The sequence below is a fragment of the Bombina bombina genome, chromosome 5 (genome assembly GCF_027579735.1).
Source record: "Bombina bombina isolate aBomBom1 chromosome 5, aBomBom1.pri, whole genome shotgun sequence".
Taxonomy (NCBI): Eukaryota; Metazoa; Chordata; class Amphibia; order Anura; family Bombinatoridae; genus Bombina; species Bombina bombina.
In genome coordinates, this window is record NC_069503.1 from 539,569,299 (window position 1) to 539,586,073 (window position 16,775).

General features: G+C 41.3%; 1 protein-coding gene across 1 annotated transcript in view; it reads left to right on the top strand.

Annotated features, from left to right (window-relative positions):
- The window catches only part of LIMD1 (LIM domain containing 1), a 117,362-nt gene that overhangs the window by 97,107 nt on the left and 3,480 nt on the right, over positions 1–16,775 (top strand). The window lies entirely within an intron of this gene.

Genomic DNA, 16,775 nt, shown 5'->3' on the forward strand with positions numbered 1-16,775 from the left:
GACTCTCTCTCTTTGCTCAGGCTTGGGCAAGAGACTTTCCCGATCCCTGGGCATTAGAGATAGTTGCTCAGGGATATCTTCTAGAATTCAAGGACTCTCCTCCAAAGGGAAGGTTCCACATTTCTCGTCTGTCTACAGACCAGACAAAGAAAGAGGCGTTCTTACGCTGTGTAGAAGATCTACTCAAGATGGGAGTGATATATCCAGTTCCAATTACAGAACAAGGACTGGGTTTTTACTCAAACCTGTTTTTGGTTCCCAAAAAGGAAGGCACTTTCAGACCAATCCTGGATCTAAAAATTCAAAACAAATTCCTCAGAGTTCCATCTTTCAAGATGGAAACCATTCGGACAATCTTACCGATGATCCAGGAAGGTCAATATATGACTACCGTGGATCTAAAGGATGTGTACCTTCATATTCCTATCCACAAAGATCACCATCAGTTCCTAAGGTTCGCTTTTCTGGACAAGCATTACCAGTTCTTGGCCCTTCCCTTCGAGTTGGCCACCGCTCCCAGAATTTTCACAAAGGTGCTAGGGTCCCTTCTAGCGGTACTGAGACCGCGGGGCATTGCAGTAGCACCCTATCTGGACAACATCTTAATACAAGCGTCGTCTTTTCCCAGAGCCAAGGCCTTTCTAAGGTCTCACGGGTGGAAGGTGAACACCGAAAAAAGTTCTCTGTCCCCGCTCACAAGGGTTCCCTTCCGGGGAACATTAATAGACTCGGTAGAAATGAAAATTTTTCTGACGGAGGTCAGAAGGTTAAAGCTTCTAAGTACTTGCCGTGTTCTTCATTCCATTCCTCGGCCATCTGTAGCTCAGTGCATGGAGGTAATCGGATTAATGGTAGCAGCAATGGACGTAGTCCCTTTTGCTCAAATTCATCTCAGGCCACTGCAACTGTGCATGCTCAAACAGTGAAATGGAAATTATGCAGATTTGTCTCCTCAAATCCAACTGGACCAGAAAACCAGAGATTCTCTTCTCTGGTGGTTGTCTCAGGATCACCTGTCGCAGGGAATGTGCTTCAGCAGACCGGAGTGGATCATTGTAACGACCGACGCCAGTCTGTTAGGCTGGGGCGCGGTCTGGGGCTCCCAGAAAGCTCAGGGCCTATGGTCTCGGGAAGAGTCTCTTCTCCCGATAAACATTTTGGAACTGAGAGCGAAATTTAACACGCTCCAGGCATGGCCTCAGCTAGCGGCGGCCAAGTTCATCAGATTTCAGTCGGACAACATCACGACTGTAGCATACATAAATCATCAGGGAGGAACAAAGAGTTCCTTAGCGATGAAGGAAGTAACCAAGATAATCAGGTGGGCGGAGGATCATTCTTGCCATCTATCTGCAATTCACATCCCAGGAGTAGACAACTGGGAAGCGGATTTCCTAAGTCGTCAGACTTTTCACCCGGGGGAGTGGGAACTCCGCCCGGAGGTATTTGCTCAGCTGACTCAGCTATGGGGCATTCCAGAGTTGGATCTGATGGCGTCCCGTCAGAACACCAAACTTCCTCTTTACGGTTCCAGGACCAGGGACCCCAAAGCGGCATTGATAGATGCTCTAGTAGCGCCTTGGTCCTTCAATCTGGCCTATGTCTGTCCACCGTTTCCCCTTCTCCCTCGACTGGTAGCCAGAATCAAACAGGAGAAGGCCTCGGTAATTCTGATAGCTCCTGCGTGGCCACGCAGGACTTGGTATGCAGACCTAGTGGACATGTCATCTGTCCCACCATGGACACTGCCAATGAGGCAGGATCTTCTAATACAGGGTCCATTCAAGCATCCAAATCTAGTTTCTCTGCAGCTGACTGCTTGGAGATTGAACGCTTAATTCTATCCAAGCGTGGGTTCTCTGAATCAGTCATAGATACTCTGATTCAAGCTAGAAAACCTGTCACCAGGAAAATTTACCATAAGATATGGTGGAAATATCTTTGTTGGTGTAAATCCAAGGGTTACTCGTGGAGTAAGATTAGGATTCCAAGGATATTGTCTTTTCTCCAAGAAGGATTGGAGAAAGGTTTATCAGCTAGTTCCTTAAAGGGGCAGATATCCGCTCTGTCTATCCTTTTACACAAGCGTCTGGCAGAAGTACCAGATGTTCAAGCGTTTTCACAGGCGTTAGTCAGAATCAAGCCTGTCTATAAACCTGTGGCTCCTCCATGGAGTCTAAATTTAGTTCTTTCAGTTCTTCAAGGGGTTCCGTTTGAACCTTTACATTCCATAGATCAGAGATTTCCAAACTTTTCATGTTGATGACACACTTTTTAGACCTACATCATTTCGCGACACAGTAATTCAGTTGTACTGGCATACAGGAGGTTAAACTAACCTGTTTTAAGAGATACGGACACATAAATAAATTATATAATAACAAAATGTATTTACAAGTAACAGTATGTATGTGCAAGAATTAAAAAAAAAGTTTAACACCAATAGCTACTTACTATTTTAATGGAATGTATGAGGTTGATGGGATGAACACAGTTTCTGAATATTTGGTGGAATATTAGACACTCGCATTTTTAAGCTTCCCCTTCCTATCCATATATCAAGAGCAGGAAGAGCAATGCACTACTGGGAGCTAGTTGCAAAAACCCCCCCACTAACTTCTGACTTCAGCTCAGCGTTTAAGCTACGGCCCTCAGAGCTCTGTGACTCCGACTGACTACTGCCCGCGCTGCAAACCACTGCTGTCCCACTCACTGACTACACGTGCAGTCACAAGCCAATTAAGGAGACTACACGTGCAGTCAGTAGCCAATGTGCCGCCAATAGGTTAAGATGATCTGTGACCCACTAGGTATCAATCACGTGTCAACCATGTGATATGTGTAGCAGGCAGGAGGAAAGTCAGAAACCCCCCAAAAAAATTGAAAAAAATTTAAATTTAAAAAAAATTGTGCTGAAGCAGGGACACACCTACACACTGCTGCCGACACACTAGTGTGTCCCGACACACAGTTTGGAAAGCACTGCCATAGATATTAAGTTATTATCTTGGAAAGTTTTGTTTTTGGTAGCTATATCTTCTGCTCGAAGAGTTTCAGAATTGTCTGCTTTGCAGTGTAATTCACCCTATCTGGTGTTCCATGCAGATAAGGTAGTTTTGCGTACCAAACCTGGTTTTCTTCCTAAAGTTTTTTCTAATAAGAACATTAACCAGGAAATCATTGTTCCTTCTCTGTGTCCTAATCCAGCTTCTAAGAAGGAACGGCTTTTACACAATCTTGATGTGGTTTGTGCTTTGAAATTCTATCTACAAGCAACTAAGGGTTTCAGACAAACATCATCTTTGTTTGTTGTCTATTCTGGTAAGAGGAGAGGTCAAAAAGCGACGGCTACCTCTCTTTCCTTCTGGTTTAAAAGCATCATCCGATTGGCTTATGAGACTGCTGGGCAGCAGCCTCCTGAACGAATTACAGCTCATTCCACCAGAGCTGTGGCTTCCACTTGGGCCTTCAAGAATGAGGCTTCTGTTGAACAGATTTGTAAGGCAGCGACTTGGTCTTCACTGCATACTTTTGCCAAATTTTACAAATTCGATACTTTTGCTTCTTCGGAGGCTATTTTTGGGAGAAAGGTTTTGCAAGCAGTGGTGCCTTCCGTTTAGGTTACCTGTCTTGTTCCCTCCCTTCATCCGTGTCCTAAAGCTTTGGTATTGGTATCCCACAAGTAAGGATCAATCCGTGGACTGGATACACCTTGCAAGAGAAAACAGAATTTATGCTTACCTGATAAATTACTTAAGTCAGGTTAAAATTTCTTGTTTAAACTACAGTCACCACTGCACCCTATGGTTTCTCCTTTTTCTCCTAACCGTCGGTCGAATGACTGGGGGGCGGAGCCAGAGGGGGAGCTATATGGACAGCTTTGCTGTGTGCTCTCTTTGCCACTTCCTGTAGGGAATGAGAATATCCCACAAGTAAGGATGAATCCGTGGACTGGATACACCGCAAGAGAAAGTAATTTATCAGGTAAGCATAAATTCTGTTTTCTTTCATGTAATTGGCAAGAGTCCATGAGCTAGTGACGTATGTGATATACAATCCTACCAGGAGGGGCAAAGTTTCCCAAACCTCAAAATGCCTATAAATACACCCCTCACCACACCCACAATTCAGTTTTTACAAACTTTGCCTCCTATGGAGGTGGTGAAGTAAGTTTGTGCTTGATTTTTCTTCTATGATAAGCTCTTCTCAGCATTTTGAAGCCCAATTCCTCTCAGAGTACAGTGTTTGTCAGAGGGATGTGAAAGGAGTATCGCCTATTGATTTTATGGTTTTCCTCGCCGGAAATCTTTTCAAAGGTTCTCTGTTATCGGTCGTAGGGATTCATCTCCTACCTCCCTTTTCAGATCGACGATATACTCTTATATACCATTACCTCTGCTGATACTTTTTCAGTACTGGTTTGGCTATCTGTTATATGTGAATGGGTATCTTTCAGTAAATATGTTTTCATTATTTAAGACACTCTCAGCTATGGTTTGACGCTTTATGTATTAATATAAAGTTTTAAATATATGTATTTTACTTATATTTGCCATGAGTCAAGTCTATGTATATTTCCTTTTGCAGACTGTCCGTTTCAGTTTGGGAAGCATGTTTTAGGAAGTTATTTTTCTTACCTGGGGTATAGTCCTTTTTTTCTAATTGACTGTTTTTCTTTAAATTTCATGGGCAAAATTAGGCTTGCGAGGTCACAAAATGCTGCTATTTATTGCGTCATTCTTGGCTTGAGAATTTTTTGGGCGCGAAGGTACGTCTTTGATGATGAAAGTTTGTCATTTCCGGTGTCTTAGTTGACGCCAGGTTTCCTTGCATGAGGTTACGTCTGTTATGACGCAACTTGCGTAATTTCCGGATGTGGTTGGCGCCAAAAAAAATTCAACTTCCTTTTGCGTTGTGCATCATACTTGGTGCCAAAAAATTTAATTTATTTTTCATCCTACTTCCTATATGCCTCTTGCCTTCTATATGTTCAGAGGGCTATGCTGTTTGCCCTTTTTTCCCATTCCTGAAACTGCCATATAAGTAGACTGACCGTATTGCTGCTTTAAAAAGGGACACATATGAATAATACATATGTCAGGGCTGTTTAATGAAATGCTTTGAATAATGTTCTGTTATAAGAACCCTGACATATGTATTTTTCATATGTGTCCCCTTTTAAAGAGGCAATATGGTCAGCCTACATATAAGGAAATTGTAAATTTTGCTTTAATGTTGTTTTTTCTTTTACATTTTGCAAGATGTCTCAATCTGATCCTGCCTCAGAAGCAACTGTTGGAACCCTGCTGCCTGATCACAGTTCTTCCAAAGCTACGTGTATCTGTTGTAAATTAGCTGAGATTATATCTCCAGCTGTAGTAGGTTGTCATGATAAGCTTTTGCACGCAGAAAACGTTTCCATCAGTACTAGTACAGATTCTGTTGTTCCTTCAAAATCTAATGTACATGATATCCCTGTTGTATATTTTTGATTCGATACAGAAGGCTTTGTCTGCTATTCCGCCTTCTAATAAACGTAAAAGGTCTTTTAAAACTTGATGAAATTTCTAATGATCGACAACATACTGAAATATCCTCCTCTGAGGAGGATCTCTCTGATTCAGAAGATCATACCTCAGACATTGACACTGACAAATCTACTTATCTTTTCAAGATTGAGTATATTCGTTCCTTGTTAAAAGAAGTGTTGGTTACTTTGGAAATTGAGGAGTCTAGTCCTCTTGATATCAAAACAAGTAAACGTTTCAATTCTGTTTATAAACCTCCTGTGGGTAATCCTGAGGTTTTTCCAGTTCCTGATTCTATTTCTGATGTGATTGCTAAGGAATTGATTAAGCCTGGTACTTCTTTCTTTCCTTCTTCTAGGTTTAAAAGGTTGTACCCTTTGCCAGCGGCTAGATTAGAGTTTTGGGGAAAAGTCCCCAAAGTTGATGGGGCTATTTCTACTCTTGCCAAACATACTACTATTCCTATGGAAGACAGTACTTTTAAAGATTCTTTAGATAGGAAACTTGAATCTTATCTAAGGAAAACTTATTTATATTCTGGCTATATTCTCAGGCCTGCCATTTCTATGGCTGATGTTGCGGCTGCATCAACCTTTTTGGTTGGATAGCTTAACGCAACACGAAACAGATCCTGATTTGTCTAGCATTTGTCTGATCCTGCCTCAGAAGCAACTGTTGGAACCCTGCTGCCTGATCACAATTCTTCCAAAGCTACGTGTATCTGTTGTAAATTAGCTGAGATTATATCTCCAGCTGTAGTAGGTTGTCATGATAAGCTTTTGCACGCAGAAAACGTTTCCATCAGTACTAGTACAGATTCTGTTGTTCCTTCAAAATCTAATGTACATGATATCCCTGTTGTATATTTTTGATTCGATACAGAAGGCTTTGTCTGCTATTCCACCTTCTAATAAACGTAAAAGGTCTTTTAAAACTTGATGAAATTTCTAATGATCGACAACATACTGAAATATCCTCCTCTGAGGAGGATCTCTCTGATTCAGAAGATCATACCTCAGACATTGACACTGACAAATCTACTTATCTTTTCAAGATTGAGTATATTCGTTCCTTGTTAAAAGAAGTGTTGGTTACTTTGGAAATTGAGGAGTCTAGTCCTCTTGATATCAAAACAAGTAAACGTTTCAATTCTGTTTATAAACCTCCTGTGGGTAATCCTGAGGTTTTTCCAGTTCCTGATTCTATTTCTGATGTGATTGCTAAGGAATTGATTAAGCCTGGTACTTCTTTCTTTCCTTCTTCTAGGTTTAAAAGGTTGTACCCTTTGCCAGCGGCTAGATTAGAGTTTTGGGGAAAAGTCCCCAAAGTTGATGGGGCTATTTCTACTCTTGCCAAACGTACTACTATTCCTATGGAAGACAGTACTTTTAAAGATTCTTTAGATAGGAAACTTGAATCTTATCTAAGGAAAACTTATTTATATTCTGGCTATATTCTCAGGCCTGCCATTTCTATGGCTGATGTTGCGGCTGCATCAACCTTTTGGTTGGATAGCTTAACGCAACACGAAACAGATCCTGATTTGTCTAGCATTGTTTGTTTGCTTCAACATGCTAATCATTTTATCTGTGATGCTATTTTGATATAATCAAAATTGATGTTAAATCTATGTCTTTAGCTATTTTAGCTAGAAGAGCTTTATGGCTCAAATCTTAGAATGCTGACATGGTATCTAAGTCTAGATTACTATCTCTTTCTTTCCAAGGTAACAATTTATTTGTTTCTCAGTTGGATTCAATTATTTCAACTATCACTGGCGGGATCTAAGGGTAAATCTAAAGCTTCTAATCGTTTTCGTTCTTTTCGACAGAAGAAGGAACAGAAAACCAATCCTTCCCCTAAAGACTCTGGTTCCAATTGGAAACCTTCTTCATGTTGGAATAAATCCAAGCCTTTTAAGAAACCAAAGCCAGCCCCCAAGTCTGCATGAAGGTGCAGCCCTCGATCCAGTTCAGTTGGTGGGGGCAGATTGAAATTATTCCAAGACATTTGGGCAGATTCTGTTCAAAATTAGTGGATTCCGAGTATTGTCTCTCAAGGGTATCGAATAGGATTCAGAGTAAGACCTCCTGTTAGAAGATTTGTTCTCTCTCACGTTCCAGCAAATCCGGTGAAGGCTCAGGCTTTTCTGAAGTGTGTTTCAGATCTAGAGCTTTCAGGGGTAATAATTCCAGTTCGTTTCAGGAACAGGGTCTGGGGTTTTATTCAAATCTATTTATTGTCCCAAAGAAAGAAAATTCATGCAGGCCAGTTCTGGATCTAAAGTTTTTTAATTGTTTTGTAAGAGTCCCAACTTTCAAGATGGTGACTATGAGGACTATTTTGCCTTTTGTTCACCAAGGTTATTATATGTCCACGATAGACTTACAGGATGCATATCTTTACATTCCGATTCATTTAGACCACTATCGGTTTCTGAGATTCTCTTTTCTAGACAAGCATTACCAATTTGTCGCTCTTGCATTTGGCCTAGCAACAGCTCCAAGAATCTTTTTGAAGGTTCTCGGTGCCCTTCTATCTGTAATCAGAGAACAGGATATTGTGGTGTTTCCTTATTTGGACGATATTTTGATACTAGCTCAGTCTTTACATTTAGCCAAATTTCACACCAATCAACTAGTGTTGTTTATTCAAAGACATGGTTTAAGGATCAATTTACCAAAGAGTTTCTTGATTCCTCAGACAAGGGTCACCTTTTTAGGTTCCCAGATAGATTCAGCGTCGATGACTCTGTCTTTAACAGACAAGAGACGAATGAAATTGGTTTCAGCTTGTCGAAACCTTCAGTGTCAATCATTCCCTTTTAAGTTTTAGGTCTCATGACTGCAGCATCGGACGCGATCCCCTTTGCTCGTTTTCATATGAGGTTTTCATATGAGACCTCTACAGATTTGTATGCTGAATCAATGGTGCAGGGATTAAACTCGGATATCACAATTGATTATGCTTAAATCCCAACATTCAACTCTCTCTTACTTGGTGGTTAGACCATCATCATATAGTTCAAGGGGCTTCTTTTGTTCGTCCTACCTTGGCTGTGATCACAACAGATGCAAGTCTTTCAGGTTGGGGAGCTGTCTGGGGATCTCTGACAGTACAAGGGGTTTGGAAACCTCAAGAGGCGAGGTTACCAATCAATATTTTAGAACTCAGTGCTATTTTCAGGGCTCTTCAGGTTTGGCCTCTGTTAAAGAGAGAACCATTCATTTGTTTTCAGATGGACAATATCACAACTGTGGCATATGTCAATCATCAGGGTGGGACTCGCAGTCCCCTAGCTATGAAAGAAGTATCTCAGATACTTTCTTGGGCGGAATCCAGCTCCTGTCTAATTTCTGCGGTGTATATCCCAGGTGTAGACAATTGGGAAGCGGATTATCTCAGCCGTCAGACCTTACATCCAGGGGAGTGGTCTCTCCATCCAGATGTATTTTGTCAGATTGTACAGATGTGGGGTCTTCCAGAAATAGATCTGATGACTTCTCATCTAAACAAGAAACTTCCCAGGTACCTATCCAGGTCCAGGGATCCTTAGGCGGAGATGGTCCAGATGATCTTTCCACCTCTAGTTCTCCTTCCAAGAGTGATCTCCAAGATCATTATGGAACAATCATATGTGTTTCTGATAGCACCAGCGTGGCCTCACAGGTTTTGGTATGCGGATCTTGTCCGGATGTCCAGTTGCCAGCCTTGGCCACTTCCTTTAAGACCAGACCTTTTGTCTCAAGGGCCGTTTTTCCATCAGGATCTCAAATCGTTAAATTTGAAGGTATGGAAATTGAACGCTTAGTGCTTAGTTATAGAGGTTTCTCTGACTCAATGATTAATACTATGCTATAGGCTCGTAAGTCTGTTTCAAGGAAGATTTATTATTGAGTTTGGAAGACCTTCATGGTGTTCTTCTCATAAATTCTCCTGGCATTCTTTTAGAATTCCTAGAATTTTACAGTATCTTCAGGATGGTTTGGATAAAGGTTTGTCTGCAAGTACTTTGAAGGGGCAAATCTCTGCTCTTTCTGTTTTATTTCATAGAAAGATTGCTAAGCTTCCTGATATTCACTGTTTTGTTCAGGCTTTGGTTCGTATCAAGCCTGTTGTTAAATCAATCTCTCCTCCTTGAAATCTTAATTTGGTTTTGAAGACTTTGCAGGCTCCTCCTTTTGAGCCTATGCATTCTTTGAATATTAAACTACTTTCTTGGAAAGTGTTGTTTCTTTTGGCTATCTCGTCAGCTAAAAGAGTTTAAGAATTGTCTGCTCTCTCTTTTGAGTCTCCTTTTCTGATTTTTCATCAGGATAAGGCTGATTTGCGGACTTCGTTTAAATTTCTTCCTAAGGTTGTGAATTCTAACAACATTAGTAGGGAAATTGTTGTTTCTTCCTTGTGTCATAATCCCAAGAATACTCTTGAAAGATCTTTACATTTTTTGGGTGTTGTAAGAGCTTTGAAATATTATGTTGAAGCTACTAAAGATTTCAGGAAGACTTCTAGTCTTTGTTTTCTTCTCTGGTTCTAGTAAAGGTTAGAAAGCTTCTGCCATTTCTTTGGCATCTTGGTTAAAGCTTTTGGTTCATAAAGCTTATTTGGAGGCTGGACAGTCCCTGCCTCAGAGGATCACAGCTCATTCTACTAGTTCAGTCTCCACTTCTTGGGCTTTTAAGAATGAAGCTTCAGTTGATCAGATTTGCAAAGCAGCAACTTGGTCTTCATTGCATACATTTACAAAATTTTACTGTTTTGATGTATTTGCTTCTTCTGAAGCAGTTTTTGGTAGAAAAGTTCTTCAGGCAGCTGTTTCAGATTGATTCTTCACTTATGTTTTAAGTTTTTTTCTTTAAATTTATGAGAAAAAACTTATTTTTTTGTGGATTTAATTTTTGGCTGTTTTTATTTCATCCCTCACTTTCTAGTGACTTTTTTCTAGTGATTTTTTGTATAAAAGCACAATTATATTTCCAGTTCCTCTTTTTTTGTATGCTTTATTTAATTCTTTTTCTATCACCCCACTACTTGGCTATTTTTTACATTTTTTAATCCTTTTTCTATCACCCCACTACTTGGCTATTTGTTACACTGAATTGTGGGTGTGGTGAGGGGTGTATTTATAGGCATTTTGAGTTTTGGGAAACTTTGTTCCTCCTGGTAGGATTGTATATCCCATACGTCACTAGCTCATGGACTCTTGCCAATATGAAAGAAATTAATTTATCAGATAAGTTCTTACATAAATTATGTTTTTATTTATCAAACTTAATAAAGGTAAATTTTTTAACTTTTTTTGTGAGCCCATGAGTTTATATAAATATGCTGTTTATTACAACCAGCTGATGAAGCTGTATATTTTCTTTATACTACGAGTGCTATATGTGTTTCTGTTTTGAAGATCAGGTTCCCTTACCAATCTTTATAAGTGCTTTCTATAACATTGAAATATACACATAGCACCGACAAACCCCAATAAAGATATTATGTATACTTACTTTAAACTTGGGGTATCTGGGGATGGCGGTTTTGTAACTGATTGTGGTAGTGCCATTGGACTATTTCTCTTTCTGAAAATACATTATCATTCTTCAAAAATGATGTACATTGTATTAAATAAAAATCCAAGCCTTATTCAGTGACACATATTTTCTTATATTACATGTAAAATTATTATTTCTTTTACATGATGTACCGAGTCCACGGATTCATCCTTACTTGTGGGATATTATCCTTCCTAACAGGAAGTGGCAAAGAGAGCACCACAGCAGAGCTGCCTATATAGCTCCCCCCTTAACTCCACCCCCCAGTCATTCTCTTTGCCCGCTCTAAGCAGGAAGGGTAAAGTGAAAGAGATGTTAAGCTGTTAGTTTAATTTTTACGTCAATCAAGTGTTTGTTATTTTTAAATGGTACCGGTGTTGTACTATTTACTCTCAGGCAGTACATAGATGAAGATTTCTGCCTGGAGGATTATGATATTAGCATTGTAACTAAGGTCCACTGCTGTTCCCACAGAAGCTGAGGAGTATAGGAAAACTTCAGTGTAAGGAACGGTTTCTTGCTACGCAGCAATGAGGTATGTTCAGTCATATTTTCTGCAGAGACTGTGTTAACTCAGAAAGGCTGACAGTATCCCCATTAGGGGAAGGGGAAGCAGTAATCCTAGTATGAAAGAGGCTTTACTAGCTTGCATGAAGGGCTAAGTTTTTTTGGGGGGGCACTTAGTTTGTTTATTAGAAAGTGACAAATGTTTGTGTGTTCTGGGAGTAACGTTTTTTTTATGTTTATGGGAACGTTTGCTTGAGGGGTCATTTGGCTTATTTAGGGTTGTTATAACCCACATGGTTTTCAAACATAGTTTGCTAGATTTCTGTAGGCCCCAGCAACATCGAGTGAGGTGGGCGGGGCCTATTTTCCCGCCTTAGTTGTGCACTTAGTAATTCAGACAAGCAGCAAGCAACTTCTCCTGAGTTACTGAGAGTCTTCTGAAGGCTTATTCAATGCTTTAACCCCAGATTATTGTTCCTAAGAGCAGGTAGGGCCACAGCAGAGCTGTGGCAAGGTGCTATTAGGTTTTTTTCCGGTTTTTAGACAAATTTCAATCCGGTTTTGTCATTTGTGGGGTTATTGTTTATTTACTTGTGGTGCAATCCTTCTAAGGCTTAGTGGGTACACTGTAAAAAATTTTGAAAATTTGAAGCAATTTTACCCTGTTTTGCAGTTTGTGTATGCCTTTTTTTCTCTTACCGTTTTTGCAAATTGTGTTTTTTTCATTAAATAAAGTGTTTTCCAAGCTTGCTTGCTTTATTACTAGTCTGTTAAACATGTCTGACACTGAGGAAACTCATTGTTCAATTTGTTTAGAAGCCATTGTGGAACCCCCTCTTAGAATGTGTCCCACTTGTAATGATATGTCTATAAATTGCAAACAGCATATTTTGACTTATAAAAATTTGGCATTAGATGATTCTCAGACAGAAGGAAGTCAGGTTTTGCCATCTAGTTCTCCCCAAGTGTCACAACGGTTAACGCCCGCACAAGCAACGCCAAGTACTTCTAGTGCGTCTAATTCTTTCACCTTGCAAGATATGGCTTCAGTTATGAATTCTACCCTCACAGAGGTTTTATCTAAACTGCCTGGGTTGCAAGGGAAGCGCAGTAGCTCTGGGTTAAGAACAAATGCTGAGCCTTCTGACGCTTTAGTAGCCGTATCCGATATTCCCTCACAATGTTCTGAGGTAGGGATGAGGGATTTGCTGTCTGAGGGAGAGATTTCTGATTCAGGAAAGAAGTTCCCTAAGACAGATTCAGGATTATGACGGCATTTAAATTTAAGCTAGAGCACCTCCGCTTGTTGCTCAGGGAGGTTTTAGCTACTCTGGATGATTGTGACCCTATTGTAGTTCCAGAGAAATTGTGTAAAATGGACAAATATTTAGAGGTTCCTGTCTACACTGATGTTTTTCCGGTCCCTAAGAGAATTTCAGACATTGTTACTAAGGAGTGGGATAGACCAGGTATTCCGTTCGCTCCCCCTCCTGTTTTTAAGAAAATGTTCCCTATTTCTGACACCATAAAGGACTCATGGCAGACGGTCCCTAAGGTGGAGGGAGCTATTTCTACTCTGGCTAAGTGTAGAACTATACCTATTGAAGACAGTTGTGCTTTCATTGATCCTATGGATAAAAAATTAGAGGGTCTCCTAAAGAAAATTTTTGTTCATCAAGGTTTTCTTCTTCAACCTATAGCATGCATTGTTCCTGTAACCACTGCAGCTGCCTTTTAGTTTGAGGCTCTAGAAGAGGCTCTTCAGATGGAGACCCCATTAGATGATATTTTGGACAGAATTAAGGCTCTTAAGTTGGCTAATTCTTTTATTACAGACGCTGCTTTTCATCTTGCTAAGTTAGCGGCAAAGAATTCAGGTTTTGCCATTTTAGCGCGTAGAGCGTTATGGCTTAAGTCCTGGTCAGCTGATGTGTCATCTAAATCTAAGCTTTTGTCCATCCCTTTCAAAGGTAAGACCTTATTCGGGCCTGCTCTGAAAGAGATTATTTCAGACATTACTGGAGGGAAGGGTCATACCCTCCCTCAGGATAAGTCAAACAAGACAAGGACCAAACAAAATAATTTTCGTTCCTTTCGAAACTTCAAGAGTGGTCCCTCTTCCTCTGCTGCAAAGCAAGAGGGGAATTTTGCTCAATCCAAGCCAACCTGGAGACCTAATCAGGCTTGGAACAAGGGTAAACAGGCCAAAAAGCCTGCTGCTGCCACTAAGTCAGCATGAAGGGGTAGCCCCCGATCCGGGACCGGATCTAGTAGGGGGCAGACTCTCTCTCTTCGCTCAGGCTTGGGCAAGAGACGTTCAGGATTCCTGGGCAGTAGAAATTGTAACCCAGGGATACCTTCTAGATTTCAAGGACTCCCCTCCAAGGGGGAGGTTCCATCTTTCTCAATTGTCTGTAAACCCGACAAAAAGATAGGCGTTCTTATGCTGTGTAAAAGACCTTTTTACCATGGGTGTGATCTGCCCAGTTCCAGAAGCAGAACAAGGGCAGGGGTTCTACTCCAATCTGTTTATTGTTCCCAAAAAGGGAGAAACATTCAGACCAATTTTGGATCTCAAGATCCTAAACCAGTTCCTAAGAGTCCCATCCTTCAAGATGAAGACCATTCGGACTATCTTACCATTGATCCAGGAGGGTCAATATATGACCACTGTGGATTTAAAGGATGCGTATCTACACATTCCTATCCACAAAGATCATCACCAGTTCCTCAGGTTCGCCTTTCTGGACAAGCATTATCAGTTTGTAGCTCTTCCTTTCGAGTTGGCCACGGCGCCACGTATCTTCACGAAGGTACTAGGGTCCCTTCTGGCAGTTCTAAGGCCACGGGGCATAGCAGTGGCGCCTTATCTAGACAACATTCTGATTCAAGCGTCGACCTTCCAACTAGCCAAGTCTCACACGGACTTAGTGTTGGCCTTTCTAAGATCTCACGGGTGGAAGGTCAACGTAAAAAAGAGTTCTCTTTCCCCCTCACAAGAGTTTCATTTCTAGGGACTCTGATAGACTCAGTGGACATGAAAATATTTCTGACGGAGGTCAGGAAATCAAAGATTTTGTCCACCTGCCGAGCTCTTCACTCCATTCCTCGGCCGTCAGTGGCTCAGTGTATGGAGGTAATCGGTCTAATGGTAGCGGCAATGGACATAGTTCCGCTTGCTCGCTTGCATCTCAGACCACTGCAACTATGCATGCTCAATCAGTGGAATGGGGATTATGTGGATTTATCTCCTCAGATAAATCTGGATCAAGAGACCAGAGACTCTCTTCTTTGGTGGTTGTCACAGGATCATCTGTCCCAGGGAATGTGTTTCCGCAGGCCAAAATGGGTTATAGTGACGACAGACGCCAGCCTTCTGAGCTGGGGTGCAGTCTGGAATTCCCTAAAGGCTCAGGGTTTGTGGACTCGGGAGGAGGCTCTCCTACCGATAAATATTCTGGAACTAAGAGCGATATTCAATGCTCTCCAGGCATGGCCTCAGCTGGCTTCGGCCAGATTCATCAGGTTTCAGTCGGACAACATCACGACTGTGGCTTATATCAATCATCAGGGCGGAACAAGGAGTTCCTTAGCGATGATAGAGGTCTCAAGGATAATCCATTGGGCAGAGGCTCACTCTTGCCATCTGTCAGCGATCTATATCCCAGGTGTAGAGAACTGGGAGGCAGACTTTCTAAGTCGTCAGACTTTTCATCCGGGGGAGTGGGGACTCCATCCGGAGGTGTTTGCTCAACTGGTTCGCCTATGGGGCACACCAGAATTGGATCTGATGGCGTCTCGTCAGAAAGCCAAACTTCCTTGTTTACGGCTCCAGGTCAAGGGATCCTCAGGCTGTACTGATAGATGCTCTAGCAGTACCCTGGTCGTTCAACCTGGCTTATGTGTTTCCACCTTTCCCTCTCCTTCCACGTCTGATTGCCAGAATCAAACAGGAGAGAGCATCAGTGATTTTGATAGCGTCTGCGTGGCCACGCAGGAATTGGTATGCAGACCTGGTGGACATGTCATCTCTTCCACCATGGTCTCTTCCGCTGAGACAGGACCTTTTGATTCAAGGTCCATTCAAGCATCCAAATCTAATTTCTCTGCAACTGACTGCTTTGAGATTGAACGCTTGATTCTATCAAAGCAGGGTTTCTCTTAGTCAGTCATAAATACCTTGATTCAGGCTCGAAAGCCTGTTACCAGGAAAATCTATCATAAGATATGGCGTAAATATCTTTTTTGGTGCGAATCCAAAGGTTTCTCCTTGAGTAAAATCAGGATTCCTAGGATTTTGTCTTTTCTCCAAGAGGGATTGGAGAAAGGATTGTCAGCTAGTTCTCTAAAAGGACAGATATCTGCTCTGTCTATTTTGTTGCACAAGCGTCTGGCAGATGTTCCAGACGTTCTGGCTTTTTGTCAGGCTTTAGCTAGAATTAAGCCTGTGTTTAAATCTGTTGCTCCGCCATGGAGTCTAAATTTAGTTCTTAGAGTTCTTCAGGGGGTTCCGTTTGAACCCATGCATTCAATAGATATTAAGCTTTTATCTTGGAAAGTTTTGTTCCTAGTTGCTATCTCTTCAGCTCGAAGAGTTTCTGAACGATCTGCATTACAATGTGACTCGCCTTATCTTGTGTTCCATGCTGATAAGGTGGTTTTACGTACCAAGCCTGGGTTCCTACCTAAGGTTGTTACTAACAGGAATATCAATCAGGAAATTGTTGTTCCTTCTCTGTGTCCTAATCCTTCTAGTAAGAATAACGCCTGTTGCACAACTTTAATGTGGTTCATGCTTTGAAATTTTATTTGCAGGCAACCAAAGATTTTCGTCAAACATCTTCTTTGTTTGTTGTGTAATCTGGAAAGCGTAGGGGTCAAAAGGCTATGGCGACTTCTCTTTCCTTTTGGCTGAAAAGCATCATCCGTTTGGCTTATGAGACTGCTGGACAGTAGCCTCCTGAAAGGATTACAGCTCATTCTACTAGAGCGGTAGCTTCCACATGGGCTTTTAAAAATGATGCTTCTGTTGAACAGATTTGTAAGGCTGCGACTTGGTCTTCGCTTCATACATTTTCCAAATTTTACAAATTTGATGCTTTTGCTTCTTCGGAGGCTATTTTTGGGAGAAAGGTTTTACAAGCAGTGGTGCCTACCGTTTAGGTTTCTGTCTTGTCCCTCCCTTCATCCGTGT